Genomic DNA, 15839 nt, shown 5'->3' on the forward strand with positions numbered 1-15839 from the left:
ACGTATGTACAAAACACTTTCTCTTCTTTTTGTTTCACCCTAGGCTTTGGCTTTGACATTGAAAAACACATTAATTGGTTGTGTGTTTTGTAATGCGCTTGTATCTGCCGCACTGGTTCTCATTGTCACATCTGTTGGATATATGATGAAGACTATTGCTCAATTGTTACATTCAGAGCTAGTTATAGTGCGAATGCAACCTTTGTGTACGTGTACGAACTTCCTGAGCAATATATATGTATATATAGGTCAATTATGATGGATGGTGCGAAATCAAGTTCTGTGATTCCTTCAACTGGTCTAATCCAACAACTGTTGTGAATCCCCTTTTAATTATTGATGTATGGATCAACCATGATCCACCACGTGCCAGCTAGTGAAAAGTATGTCAAACTATATATCGATTTAGAGTTTGTGCAAAAAAAAGTGACCGGTGAAAAATTATAAAATATTATATAGATAATAATAGAAATTACACTTGATGTTATATATTTCATCACATATCCAAAGTCGATCCACTGAGAGGCCACTTGAGACTGACCCTGCGCAGTGCATGCACCGGGGATTATGAAGGTGATTCTTCGGTTGGTCCAACCCCAATGTAGTTGGCTTTTGTGTCATATAATGCGGAATGGTTGATCCGCCGGCCACAGATAGAGATGAATGGACATGATGGAACAAAGAACATGCTAAAGGTGGTGGTCCTCCAAGACTACTACTAGCTACTAGCTACTAGCTCGATCATTTGTTACTATAAAAAAAAGGTTTGAGATTCAAATCTCGCATATATGCCTGCAGCTGCTGTTCCACTCAAGGTGCATGATGATGAATTGCAACCATTGACAACGTGTGGCATGTAGGCTCAATCAAATTTTCCCCACAAATGCACTCACATTCACATACGACTCGATCATTGTCAGATTAAGAAACGGACACAACACTGTACGTATTAGGCCCCCTCATGAAAAAGCTAGTCTGGAGGAATAATTCTTGTATCTTTTTGCATTGTTTGCCATAACAGTACTAATGCGCTGGACCACAGGTGATATATATGTTTTTGCATTATACTACTCTTTAGGTGGGATAGGAGGACACTTTCAGATTCCAAGCTTATTTGCCGATCAAGAAAAGGACTCAATCCTCTGTTCGGATATTGAAAAAGCTAGCCCTCCTCTCCTTCATGATCCATGATTCTCAATCACAACATAACATTATTCCACTACCACAGATCAAGTCTGCCACGTCTTTAGTTTACACTTGGATGTACGTTTCTGTTTGTGGCTTCTCTTTACAAATTTTAACAATTTGAATCGTCATGACGTTAACAAAAAGCATTACTTGCTGAATTCATGATGGGGAAGTGAGATTTTATAGACCGCTTTCACACACATTTCAATCCAAAACTTGCTGATGTACGTTAAGATGGACAAAAAACATATTTTCTTTCTTTCTTGATTACTAAATCTATCAGTCATGGACCCAAGATTTAATATCATCCTTAATCCCCACTTGAATCTCAATTCAGTGTTAAACTAAGGTGATGCTTAGGTCCCTGTCATATATAATATCTATTATCTATGATTATGGCGATGACTTCATTTTAATTACTCAACTAAACTGGCTTTATCCAAGTGTGTTTTTCGTGGGCGTCTGTCTCTTGTGTATATATCACAAGTCACAATTAAACAAAATTATTAATTCTTCCCCCAAATCCTTGTCGTTTGTGTTCCACTCTGCGCTCATGCACTCATATTTACTAGTGGGACTTATCCTCAAACTGTGCCTAGCTCATTCCTATTATTCTTCTTATTGATATTGGGTCAACATTAATAGTATCAAAAATTTAAATAAAAAAAAAAAAGAAAAAAAAAGAAGCGCTCTGACCAAACCTTTTAAACTTGTCCTTGTAATCAAAATTATCAAACTATGCCATATGAATGAATTGAAGCCATCATAAGTAGGCCTTCCTGGTGAAAGTTTTATTTTGGTGCGGTTTTGGATAGAAACAAAGTATGATCACAAAACATTTCGGAAAAAAAAGATAAATGGATTGTGTTTGTGTGCCTGTGAATGTGTGCATTAGCGAGCTAGCATGATCAAGATGTGGTTATCATCATCAGTGAGTTGTTTAGAAACTATCAATCCCAACAATGCATATATACTTAGTGTATTAGTATAAACATTGGTAAAGGTTTTTGCTACAGTTATATCCAAGTGTACTTCCTGAGAACAGTGCCTTATATGCCTACTCCGTCTGGCTGCGTCAACGCTCGATCCTTCACAGTCCGCCTACTATTTTGCCGGTGCCTGACCCACCCACTAATTATAAAAGGATCGGCCAACAGCCCTCCGTCTGTCCAACAGTGGGGTCATTGACGCCCGTGAAGTCCAACTGTGGACCCCACTCCTCCGTAAAAGTATAAAGTAGCAAAATACTTTACTACTGTATATGACTAAGTCTGACCTCACAGCATGGTTTGTCATCCCATTTTAATACTTCGTATTTAAAAATTAAAAGAAACTGATATGCCATATTAGTGCCATTCTCTGAAAAACACAAGTTAAACACGTGCTGTTAATCCTACGTGACCACCCACTGTTTCCTATGTAACGGCAACTTGCGCTATTAACACCGGTCCTACCGAAGCTTTCAGTTAATCGCCAACGGCGTTGAGTTATCCGTGAGCTCTCTCCATCCGACGTGGAATGCAAAAAATGGGTCCTACGGAGGAAACCACATGTACTGCCAGACTGGCTTTCTCAAATGGAGGGAAAAGTGTGTCAGATGCCTTATAGCACGTGGGGTTCACACGGTCGGAAAAGTTTTTAGCCACAACCACCTCCGATCATTTTGATTGATCCACATTAATTTGGTATTTTTGAGTGCAGCGACTACCCACACCCATTACTTACCAAAAAACAAGACTGCACAGAATCATTCTTTATTCATCATTAATTTATTCAAATGCTCAAAACTCACTATCATAATATGTCTGTATGCCCAGTAAAGATAATTTTTTTTTTTTTTTTTTTCTTGTCATTCTTAAGAAATACTCACACACTCAATTGAAAATATATAAGATAAATTACACTTAGACTCCATGAGGTTAGGTCATTTTATAATTAGATTAACATTTTGGTTTTAAATTTCACTTATATTTGAATTAGTGGTTTAACATTTCATTTACACCCCAAATGTCAAATTTTGGTGGGTAATAGTATTTTTAGGTATTAAATAATTATATTACCCTTTGACCTCTTGTTGATTATTTTTATAACCAAATTACCCTAACATACACCTTCCTCTTGTTCCTCTTTATACCATCATCATCCCTGTAATACCCCTAATTTTAAAATGATAGTCTCGGTATTTATTTATTTGTTTTAATTTTATTTTTTAATTATTTAATTAATTATTTGACTAATTGCTTATGTATTTAATTGAATTAGGTATTACTTGATTATTTGATTATGTGTCTATGTATTATTTGTATTTATCTATGTGTTAATTGTTTAATTAGATTATGTGCTTAAATGGTATTTTGATTAGTTGTAAATTAAATATTTTCTTTTTTTTATTATTTTATTTTATTTTTCTTTTATGGTTATGGTTAGTAGTAATGGGCCAACCAATTGGGTCCCATGGACTACTTGGATAGGAGGTTGGATGTGTATGAATTATTACCCATGGATAATGTATGTGTATATATAGATATATATTATATACATATATAAAAAGGAAAGTAATTTATTAATTATTTTTATGGTAACTTGGGTAGTAATATTTAATCTGATGTATATGTTTTATATTTAAATAATAAAAATATACATAGATTTGATACGTGTTATGTTTTAAGTTACTTTATAATATTATGGTAACTTAAGTATTATTGGATAATCCATTAATAAATAATGGAATGTGTATAATTTATTTATTTAATAAACATATACATAAATTATATACGTAACATATTTTACTTACCTTTTTAATATATATATAAAAGAGAAAGTAATTTATTAATTACTTTTATGGTAATTTGGGTAGTAATATTTAATCTGATGTATATGTTTATTTAAATAATAAAAATATACATAGATTTGATACGTGTTATGTTTTAAGTTACTTTATAATATTATGGTAACTTAAATATTATTGGATAATCCATTAATAAATAATGGAATGTGTATAATTTATTTATTTAATAAACATATACAAAAATTATATACGTAATATATTTTGCTTACATTTTTAATATTTTTATTTCCATTTTTTTAGTTGACTTGGATTGGGAAAAGGGTTAGGGTTATTTTATTTAGCCTATAAATATATAGCTATAGGTTGTAAAAGGAGGTTAGAAATATTCACGTGATATATACTGGAGAGATAGTGTTAGAGAGGGAAGGAGGAAAATGAAGGAATGAGGAGAAAAACCCTGTAGAGAGAATATCAAGGAAGAAGAAGTTTAACTTTCGATCCGAAAGTTTAAGGCAAGTTCTTCTTCTATCTCTTTCCCTTTGATTCGTGTTTCTGTACATGCCTAGGAAATTCCAGAATTTATTAAACACATAAAATTAAATAATTATGCATGTTTAATTGGGTTAGAATATAGGTTTTATAAAATTGGTTCATATCTGTTCTTGTGTTATGAATTGATAAAATGCATGATTTTGATTTGATTTCTTATGTGAATTTTTACATGTTTAAATTATGTATTTTTCATATCTGTGGAATGATGGAACGTAGAAACATGCCTAGGATTCCTGAACATTAAATAGGGACTAGGTTTGGGTTTTAATAAATTTAAATAGACTCAATCATAATGATGCTTGCTATTTGAATGTTTTAAACAAACGAATGGATTTAATCTTTTAAAATATTTTAGCAATTGAGATTAAATGTGTAGGATGAATTGGATATAGAGAATCCTTATTTAACAGTATAATAAAATATCATCATATATAAGATTCAGTTTGTGTAGGACATATGATATAGGAAGTTTAAAGAAATAATAAGTCATTCCTATTATGTGATAACTTGATATCATATTTATCATAGTTATTTATGGAATGTTTGATGTATTTCCTTAATTGTTACATCAATTGTTGCATTGTGTGGTTTAATGCACCGGTATGGGACGGTGGCATTCTAGGGATGGATTAACTTATTAGTTAAGTCTTACCTATTTTATATAAGGGAATGGATTAACTAAAATGTTAAGTCCTACTTATATTTAAGTTAGGTTAGCTGAACAAGTTGAATGACTTATGGAGAATTAATTTATTATATATGGGAATGGATTAACTAAAATGTTAAGTCCTATTTATATTTAAGTCAGGTCAGCTGAACAAACTGAATGACTTATGGAGGATTAATTTATTATATATGGGAATGGCTTAACTAAAATGTTAAGTCATACTTATATTCAGGTCAGCTGAACAAGTTGAATGACTTATGGAGGATTAATTTATACTGGATAGGATGGTTATTAGATTTTATATATATCAGTATGGTGCCATGATATGAGCTTGAGTCTCAGGATCAATGGTTAGGGCGTGTATATCGCCAGGGATGTGTAGCTAGATATAGTATAGTTGTGTACCCTGGTAGGTCTAGATACTCATGCCCACTATATGTGCGTTTTGCATGTTGCCTACTATTCAGGTTGAGACAACCCTATAGTCTAGTGAGGTTCCTTTAGTGTGTATATATACATATACAGACTACTAGTTACTGTTGGATTGACTAGGATGTATACGTGTATCGGATCTCTGCTTGGACTGTAGTAGAGTAGAATTTGTTTGTGGGCCTGACCCACCATTATTTTTCAGGTGTTCGTCACGAGTAAAGGTTGTTCGTGCGGAGCGGGGATCAATCTACTTCATTCTTCCGATGCTACATAGGAGTTCCTTTATGATTCAGTTTCCTGTTTTAGATTACTGTCATTTGTTTACTTTGGATTTTCTAGGGGTCCACACAGTATGGATTCCCGAGTTGTATTTTGGAGGATCAGTTGTATCAGAAGAGTTTATTAATTAATGAAAATATATTATGAGGTTTATTATTATTATCATTTTAGTTTCTTGTCAGCATTTTATGTATTCTTCTTTATTCTTTTGTACTCTGTATTCGTTTATTATCAATTTGTTTTGATATCCTCGGGTATTCGGGCGTGGGCCTGGCCAACCCTTATTCAAAAATTCGGGGGTATCACAATCCCCAATTCAACCTTAAACAGAACCACCGGACCACCACCACCACCCAAAATAAACTTCTCAAAATTACACACAAATATATCTATATAGATATATAAAACAATCAAACAAATATATATACACATAAAATTACATATATATATACACACACACACACACACACACACACACACACACACACACACACATACAAATAGCCAAATAGGGGAGCCAAACAAGCGTCGGCCAGATTGATGATAGGGGTTTGGCCTTGAATATCCATTGTCAACAACCTCATGTGGCACTAGATCGGTAGCGGTAGAGCTTGCCGAAAACATGGAGGGCGCTGAAGAAGCCGATGAAGCAGAGGGCTCCAATGCCGGTGACGAACCAAGCTCCATCGAATAGTTCTGGCAGAGGAGCAGAGGAGCAGCAGAGCTGATCCGGCAGGGTAGAGAAGGCCGAGGTCGAAGATCTTGGGGTTACTGGCTTCGTCAAGGCATCCGCAACAACAGTACCGGCGAGGCGTCAATCACCGATGCGAGGCACAACGCGGCGCCGATTTGCGAATTCATTCTCGCTGTCGCAAAATCAACTCCAAAATCACACACACAATCCCAACTCATCACCAATCGCCGCCGCCATCACAACTACCATTGTCCTAAACGCCGCTGCCGCTTTCCTTGCCGATTACCACCACCGAGGAGATGAGGGGTATGTCAAGATTATAATGGTTCTCAAATTTTAAATTAAAGATTGGATTCCAGCGAGGGGTATGAGGTTGTTGACGAGGACCACCACTGTCATATATACATACAAAATGTTTTTTTTGTTTTTTTTTGTTTTCTGATGTGTGAAGTTGCAAAGACAGGTATGAAATAGGTTTGGGTATGAAAATAAGTTTGTGGTTTATGTGTTTTTTTTATGTGTGAAGTTGCAATGATGGGGCTGAAATGAAAATCGAAGACAGGGATTTAATGATTCAAGCACCGCGATCGGCGGTGGTTGTTGGCGGTGATGAAGATTTTAACATTTACAAACAGTGTGTATGTATATATACATATACACACAGAGAGGGGCCTTTTGTCATTTGAGATTATATATTTTTTGTCTTAAAAAAATTGAGGGTAAAAGGGTCAAATTGCATGTGTCAAGGCTAAAAAGTAAATTGGAGTGTAAGTGAAAATTAAAACCAAAATTTTTATCTAGCTGAAATATGATCCAACCTTAGGGGGGGTGTCTTGTGTAATTTACCCAAATATATATTATTAACACATTGAATATCTTTTTGTTATGGTCAAGTAAATGATTTTTTTTTCTGTAAAAAAATATATATATATCATTTATTTGACCACAAGTAAGATACAGTTTATATTATAATGGTATATTTGTGACTCTCTTTTTTTTTTTTTGAATTAAATAGCATGGTAAAAGTCACAAATATAAAACATTTATGTAGTGCAAGGAAGATTTTACATTGGATGATAAGAGTTATTAAAGATATAAATCATGCACATGTTAGAGGGAGATTAAATATAGTATAAAATTAGAAAAAATATACTTTAGTGTTATAGTTATATTTTTACGTAAAATCGGTAACGCAATTGTTTAAAAAGGAAGTCTTATTTGCAAGAAAAAATAAAAATAAAAAAAGAAGAAGAAGAAGAAGAAGAAGAAAGCTATTGCCTGAGATAAGAATGTAACTACATTTAAAATGAAACAAAGGGAGTATATTATAATGTTATAGTTGTTATTTTTTTATTTAATTAAATAGCACAGTAAAGGTCACAAATATAAAACATTTATATTTTACATGGGATGATAAGAGTTATTGAAGATATAAATCATGCATGTGTTAGAAGGAGATTAAATATGGTATAAAATTAGAAAAAAAAAAATAAAGTTTAGTGTTACAGTTATATTTTAACGTAAAATAGGCAATGTAATTGTTTAAAAAGAAAGTCTTACTTGCAAAAAAAAAAAAAAAAAAAAAAAAAAAAAAAAACAGTATTACGTGGAGACAAAATCATTCACACGATATTAAAATTTTGGGTAAAGTACAGTCACACCCCTTGAGGTTCGGCAAAATGACACTCAGATGAAATTTACATATTTTTTAGACAAAGACAACCCCTGAAGGTTCAAAAATGGACAAAGACACCCCCTTTATATGAGAAATTGATCAAATTACCCTTTGACCGTTTAGGAGACTTTTTTAACTTTGTAATTTAATAAATTGGACCAATCTACCCTCATGAACAATTTATGCATAAAAAAAAAAGTAACCAAAAAAAAAAATTGTTATTTACTTTATAAATGTCCCAATTTCTTAAAAATGTAGATAATTTTTAATTCAGTACATATATTTCAAATAAATTATATTTTGTTATTACTTTTTTTCTTTTTCTTTTTTAATTTTTAAATTAAGATGCTTAATTTTTTCATCTAAAAAAATTAAACCAATCTTTTTTCCTTAAAAATAAAAAATATAGTACCAATATAACTTTATGCATCTTAAATTATATATCAAATATTATGCATTTCCCAACATAAAAGGGAAAAAAAAAAAAAAAAAAAAAAAAAAAGGAAGGGGGGGGGGGGGGGGGGGGGAAGGGGGAAACAAAAAACAAAAAACAAAGGCATGCATAAAGTAATACTAGTACCTATTTTCTTTTATGTTAGGAAATGCATAATATTTGATATATAATTTAAGATGCATAAAGTTATACTGTTACCTTATTTTTATTTTTAAGGAAAAGAGATTGGTTTAATTTTTTTGGGTTAATTACAATGACACCCCCTGAGGTTTGTCATAATGACAGCCATATATAAGTTGGGATTTTTTTGAACAATAACTGTGACGGCCCAAGTTTTTCAACCCGGTACGTCAGTGATGAACTGAAAGATGACCCGATAACGGATCCGAAATGTCGAAGCAAAAGACAAACAACGGTCTCTAGAGATACAACATGACTCTAAGACGCCAATGTGACCCTCAACGAGTTCACAGAACCCAAAGGAAACAAATGCGGAAGCAACATTTCAAAAACGAACAAGAATGAACCTAGGGGCAAAAATATTATTTCTAGCCTAAAAGTGGGTGCCACCGAGCACACCATTGGAAAAACAATAAAAAATTAATGAACTTAGACTTAAAAATCACTTGATTCGGAGTCCGGATGAAGAAGATATGGCTAACGGAAGAAGAAGGGGCAAAACGGTCAAAAAAATGGACAACCAAGAACATCTAACCGGTTAGGAGACCTTCCTAACTGGTTAGGAGGCCAAAATTCACGACAAAAACACTGCCCATGCACATGTAACCGGTTACCAAACTCTTCGTAACCGTTTACATGTGAAGAGGGCAGTAAGGTGCAACCCAAAAACCTAGCAACAGGGGTTTTTCCGGAAAAGTTAAAATTTTGAGGCCCTAGTTGACATTTTCTGGAAAAAATCAAAGAATAAACCCCCCTCAAAATCGAGTTTTCTACATGAAATGTGAGAAAAATCGAAAAATACGCATTGTGAAATGCCCAAAATGCCCTCCCAAGAAAACTGGTCCAGAGGGTCCAAAAAGCTGCTAAATGAAAAAACAGAAGCTGAACTTCAGGATCGATTTCCGATGCAAGACGACATTTTATGGAAAAACACGAAGAAGAAACCCCCCCTAAAATCACATTTTCTAAGTGACCATGTGAAGAACGGAATTTATTTCCCAAAGAAAATTCCCAAAATACACTTAGGTCAGATTATGCAACAAAAGTGTAAAATGAGTCCGTAGGAGGCTCATTTCACCAAAGAAGAAGCTTTGCCCAGAAACGACCGTGCACACAAACGTAACTTACCTAGTAAGATGTGCTACAATGGTCCATGGCACAAAAATATGGCCGATACAAAATATGACCCCCCAACGGCTAAAATGCCAAAACCGAAGTTTGGAACGAAAACTTGGAATTTAAAATTATGAGATGGTTTCAAAATGCCGTTTGGCCCTTGGCCACACTTCATATATGGTGAATGAATGCTAATGGAAGAATCAAAATAGAATTCCCACACCCAATGCAAGCATGGTGAAGTAAAAACTCAATATTTTTCAATACATTCACAATATTTCATGAAGTCAAAAATTACATAGGATACAAATTACATGTCATTGGCCTCCGGCCTCATCTCGTATATGTCAAATACATCGTAAAGAGTGTACCCATGTACACATTACATATAAGGAATCAAATGTACGCATGTTGACATATAAGGCTACAATTGGCATTCCAAGCCAACCTTCACAAAAATGGAAGTCTCCAAGTCCACAAACCATCCAAGCAAAATGAAGACGTCAACTTTAATTCTTGTACCTGAAATATGCCCCAGTATCGTAGGGGTGAGTAACATAAAGCTACTCGTAGGAAATGAGCATGCATCGACCTACGTTTTACAAGTTTGCATGATTTAATTATTGTGGATCATTCCACCTAACGTCTATGTCAAAGGTGAGACTCAAGGAGCATCCTAACTACCTAAGATCATTTTTAGCATCAATCACCTCATTCATGCAATTTTAGCAACATATGGTCATGCTTACACAAAGCAACAACATAGGAGCATGCTTACACAAAGCAATAACATATAGATTCTCAAGGTTATCAACTTGAAGTCTAAAATGCAATATCAACTAAATATAACAACTAAGCATAATTAGAATATCCTATACCACACATCATGACATAGATTCTCTAGGTTATCAACTAGAAATCTAAAAGTGTGAAATCAACTAAATATAACAATTTAGTATGGATGTACTTAACAACATCAAAATCGTCAATAACCAAAACCACAAGTCAACAAGGTAACATGATTGTCAACTTGGAATTGAATGCGAAAACAAATAGTGGAAGACTTAGACATCACACTCAGAATTCTGCAGAGACCTCAATGGTTATTCCGGGCACTAATCCGCAGGGAAGACCACCCTAAGTGCGCACTATCTCAATGACTTAGAGGACTCACGTCCCCATACTAGAGCCAAACCCTAGCCATCTTGTAATACCCTTAGTTTTCAAAAGGATAGAATTGGAAATTTTATTTTATTTTTCATTGATTAATTGATTTAGTTATGTGACTTAGTTGTTTTGTTTTCTTAAGTGATTAATTGTGGTTGCTTAATTAATATTTGTGTGTATTTAATTTACATATTAATTGAGATTATTTTAATGATATATTACTTGATTAATTTTTAATACTGATTTAATTGTTTTATTTAATTAATGTACTGTATTTTCTTTATGGTAACTTAGGGTTTTATTTTACACGGATGTCGCTGACATATTAGGGAATGAATGTTAGGGTTTTGTTTTCCTGTTTGTAAACGAATTAAAATTAGTTTAAGATTTTGGTTCTATAAATATATTGTTATGTGGGTTTAGGGTTTTAGAAAATACACAAGGTTCTTCTCATGTACCTAAGAAACAGAGAGAAAATACAGAGTGCAATAGAGAGGAATTTTAAGAAAAATAGAGAGTAAACCTTGAGAGTTTAATAGAGAGGTCCAAGGAGAAAGGAACGGAGTTGCTTCTGGGTTTAACCAAGAGTAGCAGAGGCATGGAACGACAGTTTAAAAGGTGGTCGGAAAACCTCAGAGACGGTGGTTTACAGTTTCAAACTCTGAAATTGCAGGCAAGTTCTGTTATATTCTTTCCCGTTAATTCGTGTTCTATGCATGCTTAGGAAGACTCCAGGGATAAACTAATGCTTAAACAATCTATTATGCATGTTTAAACTTGTAATTAACTTCGTTGCATGGAACTGTTATACCAAAATTCTTTAGGTTTCTGTTAATTGGTTTCTCCTGTAACATGTTTATTTTCTTGTTTAATTGAGATCAACGATTCATATGGTTGCCTAGTAATTAATCTATGACTGAGTTTGAACTCTAGAACAGGTGCTTAGAACAGTATTTAATTGCATCAAATTAATCTGAATTAAATCTGTCGCAGCTTGCTTAAATTTAGTTAACAGAGGTGTTGTAATTGTTGCTTTAATACTTGTGTTCCTACACATGTTAGGATTGGATCTCAGTGGTTTGAACTTATTTAGGACTAAGATTGAACCTAGAATAAGAATTAGAACATACCACAGAGGCTCTGTAATCACCGGAGTTGGAGAAGACGAAGCTGGAACGGGCAACGGCTGCAAAGGAAAAGGAGTAGGCTCTAAAATTACCTTAGAGCCGGCTCAAAGATGATAGAGCCGGCTCTATTAAGGACTTGGAGCTGGATCAATGTTGAAGGAGCCGGATCTAAGTCAAAAGTGGAGCAGGCTCAATGTTTTTGTTGAGCCTGCTCTTTCTTGCATCGCACAGTAATGAGCTTTACGGGCTGTTTGGGCTGTGCAGTGTTTTCTAAAGCTGTTTAAATGCTATGGTAAGGTGTAATTAAATGTTAGGGACTTAATTAAATATTGAAAACCTTTAGTACAATAATGGATTAAGGAAACGAGTAATTAATAGCTCAAAGAAACGTCCATATATTGCACTCTTTGGCTAAGGAATTTAATTACCGGAACTTAGCAAATTGTTGGTATATGAGTTAATTAGATTTAATCATATTTTTCACCATGTAATGAACGTAGTAAATTATCTGTAAGTTCAACTATGAGTGGTTTGGAATGAATTTGGTACTTAAGGGCTGTTAAAATGTATCAGTTTATGCACTGTATGTAGAATTTAAATATTATGAAATATTTTAGCTATTTAAATTATTGGAGTATAATAATTATGTTCTGAAGTGAATACCTAACGTTGATATGTATGTATGAATTCATATTAGTGCATAGTTTGGAAGATGGCAGTTAATTATATAGTGTTGTTTTAGTAACTATGCTATGTTGGAGGATTTGCTAGTTTTAAATATTGGAGCTTTACAAGGTTGTTAAATATGATTTGAATATATATAATAAATCAAATGTCCATAGTATTGTAAGTATAGTGAATTAACTAAATTTATCTATGCTTGGCTTGGGTGAGATTGATACTTAAAATATTTACTCACTATATCAATTCGTGGACTATGGTGGAGTATGTGAATGCTTGAATTTATTGTAGCACTTTACATTATTGGAATTAGATTTTAGGCCCGTAATGAATGCCTAATATTTATATATATGCATTAAATTTATTTTGTGCATATTCTGGAGTGTGGTTGATGACTACTTAATATTGTATGGTCAACTGTGTTAACTGGAGGATTGTATGTACTAGTATGGGACGGTGACATACTATGTATGAATTATTTCAAATATTAAATTCTACTTAATTTGGAATGAGTTGGATTAACCAAAAAAAAGGTTAAGTCCTACTTATATGGACGTATATATATGAACCGGTATGGGACGGTGTCATATTGGGGATAGCTTAGCTCAAAATACTAAAACCTACCTAAATTGGATTAAGGTATGGATTAACCATAAAGGTTAAGTCCATCATCTACATGTGTCATATCAATTGTGAATTGAAAGACTTACTACGGTTTCAGGATGGAGTGTTTACATATATCAGACCACTACAAAGATGGCTGATATTTTGTATTGGGAGTACGGACTTTATATATATATATTATGTGGCATAGTATGAGCCTGAGTCTCAGGACCATAGTTAAGGCGCGTATATCGCCTATGATGGATAACTGGACATAGGTATTGTTCCTTAGTAGGTCTAGGTACTCATGCCCACCTAGGGTGCGTATTTGCATGTTGCCTTCTATTCAGGCTGAGACAGACCCATTGGACTAGCGAGCATCCTATATTGTGTACTATATATACATATATGGACTACTCTAGATATTGTTGAGTCTTTCTAGGATGTATCTGTGTATCGGATTACTGTTTGGATCGTAGTAGATCAGGACTTGCATGTGGGCCTGACCCACTCTATTATTTTTCAGGTGTTCGACAGTACTAGGCGTAGAGCTTGATCGTGTTGGTGCAGATATAGACACTCACTCTTCCGGTTACATAGGATTTCCTTTCTATTTTAATTTTTGAGTTTTAATTCTGTAAATTTATTCATGGATTTGGGATTAGGGGTCCACTAGGTGGATTCCCGAGTTGTACGGTTTTAAATTATATTAATTTATTATTTCAAGTTTGAGGATTCTTATTTTATATTTTTTTTCAGCATATTATTAATTTATTCTTAGTTCAGTTTTTTATTTCTGCTTGTTTACATATTAATTGCTTGGTATCCCTCGGATCTGTGCTCAGACTTGATCACCCGTGGCTCTAGAATCGAGAGGTATCACATATCTTAACTCAACAATGTTCCAAGATTCCAAAATAAGCCAAATAAGTTCATAACTTATACTTATTACTACTACATAGTAACAAGTTAGCAATATAATTCTCAATTGTGCATAATAAGCATTTCATATCCATAATGCTACGAAATCACATACCAACAATATATTCATATTAGAAACATACTCTCATGAATATAAATTTAACAACAATATCCTTAAATGCATGTAACACAATCGAGTGAATACTTCACAAGTCTAAATCCATGATCTTAAAATAGAAGCACCTTCTAAAACATGATTAAATCCATGAATAAACAAGATAGAATCTAATTACATCAAAATAATTAAACTCTCTAGATTTCAAATCATTTCCAATTGGCCTCAATTTAATATATGATGAAAGACATATCATGGTCATGACATATATTCACACAAAAGCTTAATTAGGCCCATGAAACCACAAAATAGATTTTAATTAATTATCTTAATTAAAGTCTCTAGATTTCCAAACTCAACCAAATGCTCTCAAATTAAAGTATGTTAACAAACATGCTAAAACTTAATTTAGAAGCATAATACAACTCAATTTCATGCAAGGTACGGCCATGAACTTTAATCTTTCACAAAAGATAAATATTAATTAAAACGAACAATTCTTATTTAATTAATCCAAATTTAATATATGTTAACCAATATATTAAAACAAGATTTTCTACCATGCCACAATTCAAATCAAAGTTATATATCATCATGAATTTTAAATCTTATACAAAGAATTAAAAATTACTAACTTTCTAGATTTGATATAAGGCACATATATAAGTTGTATAATCATGCTAAACACTTAATACAATACACACAAAAGCCTAAAACATTCCCTACCTCCATTTGAGATGAAATCTCAAATCCCCACCAAAATAAATCGGTTTCGAATCCGACGAAACTCCTAGGTTTTGTCGGGGACAACACCACGAACATGAATCCCAAGGAAGCCCCATAAAAAACACAACTTGACTTCAAAGCCGAACTCAAGAAATGGCCAAAACGAGATTCCAATCGGTTGGAATCGAAGGCCTCACCGAAGGGAACAATAAACATAAAGGCATCACCACTTTTTAATGAAGGGAAGAAGTCCAAAGGAGGAGAGAGAAGATGGCAGCCATGGGAGGAGCTTGGACCGGCCATGAGAGAGGAGAGAGAGAGAAAAATCTGATTTTTCTTTCTAAGACCTCCTATTTATAGAAAAACTCAAAAATTGCCTCGAACGGGCCCCGCCGGGTCCAGAAAATTGAAATTCGAGCAGACATGCTCAAACAGCAAAACTCCGTGAACAAAAAAGATTTCAAATGAGAAAAT

This window comes from Cornus florida, unplaced genomic scaffold (genome assembly GCF_030987335.1).
Source record: "Cornus florida cultivar Cherokee Brave unplaced genomic scaffold, ASM3098733v1 CherokeeBrave_3.0.0_Hap2_Chr01, whole genome shotgun sequence".
In the NCBI taxonomy this organism is placed as follows: Eukaryota; Viridiplantae; Streptophyta; class Magnoliopsida; order Cornales; family Cornaceae; genus Cornus; species Cornus florida.